Raw genomic sequence first — 7,255 nt, forward strand, 5'->3', positions numbered from 1 at the left:
TCTTCCCGTCCTCTTTTCTCCACACTCTGGAGTTACACCCCTGTCTTGCCCCCCCCGCCCCCTCCCCGCCCCTGCAACTGCCTGCTGGATGCCTAGAGGGGAAAGGAGGTGCCTTGAGAGAGAGGGCTGGTTTTCCTGGAAGTTTAAGCTGTCCCTTGGCAGAAGGGGCCTGTCATTCAGCCAGTTGCCTGCCTCCACTCCAGCTGGAGCTCTCCCCTGGGTCTGAATTCCAAGTGGAAGCAGAAGACCGGCTTGACCCTGAGCTTCTCCCCTAGGAATCAGGAATGGGGTGACAGAAGTGGCTTCTGGGACTTGAGAATTAGCCAGCCTCTCTGGGCTGCGTGGGAGTGGGGAGGTCAGTCTTATTGGTGGCCAGTGGCTGGCCTTCTCTCTAGTGTCCATAGCCTCAGAAAAGGCAGGTGACAAGGACAGGCTGCTGGCTTCCTGACCCTCCCAAATGCAAACAAACAGAGATCGGCCATGGAGTCAGCTGCCCCATCCTGGAAGGCCAAGTGTAAAGTGGGCTCCAGGAAGTGCTTGGGTTGGGCCCTTCTGGGCCACGATGTGCTCCAACAAGAGGAAGCCACATTTTGGAAAGGCGCATGACTCCACCCACCAACCCAGTCTCCCTGGAGGCGCCCAGGCAAGGCCTATGTCATCTTTCCCCCATGGTCCCATCCTCATCACGCTGTCAATTATTCTTCTACCCAAATGCAGCTTCTAAGCAGGTGGTGTGATACCACCCTGCCCCACCCGCAGCCCAGCCATCTCTGCTTGCAAGCCAGTTGTTTGGAAAGAGCCATTCATTTGCTTTGCTGGTTTCATGATGTGCTTGCTACTAAGAGTTTCACCGATTTTTCCTTAAAACATGTGCAAGCTCTGTTCTGGCAAACTTCCCTGTATAAAAGTCAAGGCCACAGGTCCACTTGAATAGCTAATAATGGGCCCAGGGGAGGGGGGACAGCCTGGGGCTTTTCTCTTGGGGCCTTGTGGACCTCCAGCAGGGGGGCGGATGGAGAATGTTCATTTCTGCCCCTCTTCTAGTGCCCCTGCCTTCTGGAGCCCTGGAGCTTCTCTCAACACCACCTTCCTCTGAGGGCCCCCAGAAGTCTTTTGCTTACCTGAGAGTTCACAGTCCCCAGACCCCCCACCTCATGGGCCAGCGTCTGAGCCTCCGTCATTGCTAAGGAGGCTCCCACCCACGGCCCTCTGCCCCAGCCCACTTCTGCCCAGCTCACAGACCACCTGGGAGGGGCCGCTGGCATTGTCTTAGTCCATTCAGGCTGCTATAACAAAAATACCATAAACTAGGTAGCTTTTAAACAACAGACATTTATTGCTCACAGTTCTGGAGAATGGGAAGTCCAAGATCATGGTGCTGGCAGAGCTAGTATCCAGTGAGGACCTGCTTCCTGATTCATAGATGGCTGTCATTTAGCTGTGTCCTCCTGTGGTGGAAAGGGTGGGGGAACTTTCTGTGGTCTCTTTTATAAGGGCACTAATTCCATTCATGGGGCTCCATCCTCATGACCTAAAAGCCCTCTAAAGGCCTCACCTATTAATCCCATCACATTGAGGGTTAGGATTTCAATGTATGAGTTGGCGGGGGGGGGGGGGGCACAGACATGCAGTCCATAGCCAGCATGTAAGTAGAAAGGGGATACTTCTGCTAAAATGCAGAATACTCCCAATAGTCTCCTAGCCCACTAGGCTGAAGCTTCCAGAGCTGCATCGAGGTCCACCCTCACCAGCTCCTCCAAGAGATGCTGAGCATCTGCTGGGTGCCAGCCCCGCTGGCCCAGGTCATCATCGGAACACTGGGCTAAAATGCATTTCATTCAGGGCTTCCCTGGTGGCGCAGTGGTTGAGAGTCCGCCTGCTGATGCAGGGGACATGGGTTCGTGCCCCGGTCCGGGAAGATCCCACATGCCGCGGAGCAGCTGGGCCCGTGAGCCATGGCCGCTGAGCCTGCGCGTCCGCAGCCTGTGCTCCGCAACGGGAGAGGCCACAACAGTGAGAGGCCCACGTACCGGAAAAAAAAATGCATTTCATTCAAAAGACTGACTAATGGGCTGCCACTAGCCTCACATTGAAGTGCACCGTTGATGTGAGTCTGAGGTGGTCCAGCAGGACTGGACTGAAACTATCACACTGGTGATGAGAGAAAGAAGAAAGAAGAGAGAAACTCGTGGGCAAGGCTGCCCTGCCCACCATTAATGGAGGTGAGGGGACTTGGGCTTCTCTTGGATTCATGCATTTATGAGTTTGACTTATACTTTGGTGAACTGCTTGACCTTTTTCCCACTGAGCACATATTACTGCTTTAATTAAAATATTTTAAAATATATAATAAAAATATGGCCCCCAAATTTTTTCAGGCAAGACAGCTTAGAAAAAACCCTGTAGTCTCTCACCCCTCACCCCTTTTCTGACCTTCATTCAACAAGCATTTATTGAGGACCTTGTTTTCCAAGTCCGAAAGAGAATGACGTAACCCCTGCCCCCGGGGACAGAGCACTAGAGCAAGACAGACCCATAACCAAAATGTTACCACAAATGGGACCTAAGTTCACAAAGCTGGGCTCCTAGGATTTGTGCAGTTTAGTGGATACCGGTTACACTTGGGTTAAAAATTAAAAAAAAAAAAAAAACTACAGAGCCAAACACACGCGCATAATATTAGCAAATGAATCACCCTCCCTCCATCCTCAGGTCCTGTTGATTTTGCTTCACAAAGACCTTCCTGTCTGGGGCCCCCGGCCTCGGAGTCCATGGCGGTGCCCATGATGCTGCTCAGCCTGGTGGAGCAGCTCGGGGAGGCCGACGAGGAGCTGGCGGGCAGCTACACGGAGCTGGGGGACCGGTGCGCTCGGAGGATTCTGCGGCACGTCCAGGTAGGGGCAGGGCAGCAGGCGGACGGCGGCTGCCAGACAGGGCCTGGGGAGCTGGGGGCAGGGCGACCCCCTACTCCCCACCCCCGGGGCGCCTCCTCCACCCGCACCCACCCCCGGAGCCGGGCCCCGATGGCTCCCTTTACAGGCGGGGAGATGGGGCGAGGTGCGGCCCAGAACCCTCGGGAAGGGAAGGAGGGCCCCGGGGGAGCCGGGGTGGGTGCCAGAGCCCCGGGCACGTCAGGGAGCAGGAAGCCTGGCCAGACTCAACTTCGTCCCAGGCCTCTGTGTGTTCCAGGACAGCCACTTCAAAGTCTGGTTGGAGATGACAGGTGAGTGGCACGTGCCCGGAGGATGGGAATGGATGCAACCTCAGCCTTGACTCAGAAGCCCCAACCCCCAGACCGGGAGACGCCTGCACTCTGGGAAGCTGAATGGGAGGTGCAGAATCGTTGGGGGTGGGGACTACTGACCCTGAACCTCTAGAAGCCTCACAGCACCAAGCTGGCTCGGAAGATGGCCAAGGCCAAGTCCCAGATCTCGCTAGCAGAGAATGAACTTCTGAGATTCAGTAATTCTGAAATTTTCTCCAAATGTAACTGTTATTACAATTTTGTTACATACTTTCATCCTCCGACTTTCAGGACCCATGCTCTCAGTTGCCTGTGACTGGTTCATTGGGCCCTTGTGCTGTGCACTTGCCTCAGCATGACCTCATGTTTTTCGAGGATTTGAGAAGAAAGGTTTCAGTAGTATGTTTTCCACAAGGAAGTTTGTACTGATAAATGGAATAGTTATAAATGGAATATTTCCTGCCATATCAAGAAACAAAGGATGTCACAGTCACCAACGATTGCAGCCCTCCAAAGTGAGCTGATGAGCCCTGAGGAAACTCAGGGCTAAAAAGAATACCTGCCATCTAGCAGCCATCAGACTGCAGCCACTCCCCGCGGTGAGCCCTGAGGATGTGAAAACACAGGATACTGGCCCCAGATAGCTGAGGTGCACATCAAAGGAATGATTTCAGTGAGCCCAGACTCCTGCATCTTCCCAGACATTTTAGAAAAGCACTAAATTCCTTGCCTTGAGATATCTGGTTTTCTTTATTTAACAATAATTTTTTGATGTTCCCAATTACCTGCTCTTCATTGCAAAACTCCTCTTTATCCTGGCCCCTCCCCTCATCTCCTCAGAGAAGTTTCTCAGAGCTCTCTGAAACGCTGTCTCCCGGGCTGCAGCCCTCATTTTGCCCCAAATAAAACTTAACTCGCAACTCTCACGTTGCGCATTTTTTAAGTCAACAGAACCTAGGATTAACAGTTTGGTCAAATCTCCAAAACCCATTGTCTTTAGTCACTGAGAACTGTCGGCATCTATAGCAGTTCTTGTGACAAGATTTCCTTTAAATTTTTTAGCAATTTAAGCATTTTGTAAAGTCTGGTTTGACGTTTGTTTAGTTGAGACCAAACTTGTTTTGTTTTGTTTTGTTTCTAGCCTTCTGTTTATTTTCTTTAACAGCTTTATTGAGATACAACTCACATATGATACAATTCACCCGTTTGAAGTGTACAATATGATGATGTTCAAAACCACCACCAGTTAATTTTCGTACATTTTGTCAGCTCAAAAAGAAACGCTATACCCTTTAACTATCACCCCCCCCATCAACCCCCATCCCTCCTGTTTTGAGAGCCTCGTTTTTCTCTAAAACTTGATTCTTTTCTTCATACCTTCAATTCTTTATTATTTCAGGATCAGAGATGATTTATCAAAGACAGAGTTGTATACAACTTTGGAGATTTTCCTTCTGGAAAATCTTACAAAATGAGAATTCCCCATAGGACTTTTTCTGAAAATATTCATGACCTAAATGGAATCAAACAACTGAGTACTAAATTCCATTCTTAAAGTTCTTTTACTCAATGCAGTGAATGCTGTGCTGGTACCCCGAACCACTGAATAACATTATTATTCTGTACTGTATTATTACTTTAAAATGTATAAATATTCTGTATTTTATATTCTTTTAAATTTATTTTAATTACACAAGCAAAACATGGATATAAGCTCATTTTAAAATATTAAACAAATAGGGATAAAATAGAGGCCATTTTAGCCATTCTTTAGGCCCCTCCTAATCCCCCCCCCCAAAGGATTGTTCCTGACATTTTCTGCACATTTACATGCATATAGATACATATACATGGGAGAGTTTCTCATACTATATGATTATTCTGCAGCTTACTCTCTTCATATAATTAAGCATGCCTGGGATAGAGGTTCTAACTACAGCTCAGTATTCCACAGCACAGATATAGCATGGTTTGTTCCCTGCTTCTGCTCCTTGGTGCACATTCAGGTGTCTTGCAGGGTTTTGGAAACAACGCTGCATGGGCAGCCTTGCCCCATCACACAGGACAGGACGGATGCTGAGTCAGGTAGGGCGGCACTAGACGGCTTCAACAAAGAGTCCACCAATAAAGTGGTGGTTTATGGAAGACTGAAGATTATTCCTTGCCCACGGAAGTCTGAGCTGAGCGGTCCAGGTTGATGTGGCAGCTCTGCCCCATACAGTCACTCAGGGACCCCAGGTCCTTGCATCTTGTTTATTCTCTCTCCTCCAGACCAGTTTATATGCCCCCCCGCCACAATCCACTGCAGACCAAGACTTTGGTAAAATGCAATAAAGACGTCATGGCGATGTTGAATTGCTATAAAAGCTTCATAACACTTCTTCCTGATGTCTGTACTAGCCTCATCATCGACCACTAACAGACAGCTAGTGGCTGAGCAGTGGTCCAGGGACCATGCCCAGGAGCTCGGCTCAAGGACATTGCCTTGACTGCGGGGTCAGCTCCCGCAATGGCACACCCGCGCTCGGGCACCAGTGAAGTGAAGGGGCCACCACACCTACCCCATAAGAGACTGGGAAACAGTCTAGCTGAGCTGTCCAGCATCCAGGAAAGATAGCCTCGGGTGGGGACAATGAACAGTCTCCTCCACAGATACTCAGAAGTGGCATTTACTGGGTTCAAAGGATATGGGCATTTTAAAAAATAGACACTGTCAAACTTCCCTCCAAAAGAGCCTGTATCAAGAGTATATAAGAGTTCCCATTCCCCCCCGCCTTGCCAACACTGATGGGACAATGGCATCTCCTTGTTATCATTGGCATTTTCCTGGTTACTAATAGAGTCAGGCTGAACATCTTTTCAAATATTTATGGGCCATTCACATTGACGCCTTAGCGAACTGCTTGTTCATATTCTTCGTCTTTTTTCCTTTTGACTTGTAGTCTTCTTATCTGCTTGACATTAGCCCTTCACCTGTTAATACATGTTGCATATGCTTTCTTCCACAGTTATTTATTTTTAACTTAGTTTATAGTACATTTATTGTGATGCAGAAGTTGTATTTTTTATCCTCATGCCGTCAAACGTTATCGAGTTTTCCTTTTGTGGTGTCTGCATATTTGCTAAATAACATCTTTATCCAAGGACTAGAAAGATATACTCTAGTTTTCTTTTTATAAATTTGTCTTTATAGTTTTACTTTTTATAGTTCTGGTTTTTATGTTTATATTTTTTTAATCATTCAGGAATCTCTGACACATCATAGACAATCACTGTTTGTCAACTGAATGGAAGAATGGATTCAATGCATGGATGGATGGATGGATACTAAACTGCCAAGTTTTCTGGGGTGTGTTTCTGGAATTCCTGTTGTTCCATCAATTAGTATGCTGATTCTTGCATCAGTACTATACTGTTTCAATTACTGTAGCATCATAGTATGTTTTGATATCTAATAAGTTCTTTCTTTAAAATTTATAGGCCAATCTTGTGCATTTCTCTTCAGAATGAATTTAAGAATCAGCTCATCAGTTTCTATTAAAATCCTCTTGGGATTTTTATTGGGGTTGCATTAAAGTTATAGATTAATTTCAAGGGAACTAACATCTTTAAAACTTGAGTCTTCTGTCCAAGAACATGGTATATCTCACTGTTTATTCAGGCCTGCTTTTATGTCCTATTATGAGTTTTTATATTTTCCTTCACATCTGTCTTACACATTTTAATACATTTTAGTCCAAAGAATTTTATAGTTTGTATTGCTCTTGGAATCAGGAGTTTTTAAAATATTACATTTGTTAATTGCTCATTGCTGGGAAGATAGAGCTTGTGAAAAGCTCTCATATGAGCTCTAATGATTTGCCAGGCAAACTTTCCTACTGCTGCCAAACTGATAAGTGGAAAAAGGTAGCTCACTGTAGTTTTAATTTTGATTTCTCTTATTTAGAAGTCATTTGTATTTCTTTCATGTGAGCTGTATTCATAGCTTTTGCCCATTTTTCTATTGAGTTG

The sequence above is a fragment of the Hyperoodon ampullatus genome, assembly GCF_949752795.1.
Source record: "Hyperoodon ampullatus genome assembly, chromosome: X".
Taxonomy (NCBI): domain Eukaryota; kingdom Metazoa; phylum Chordata; class Mammalia; order Artiodactyla; family Ziphiidae; genus Hyperoodon; species Hyperoodon ampullatus.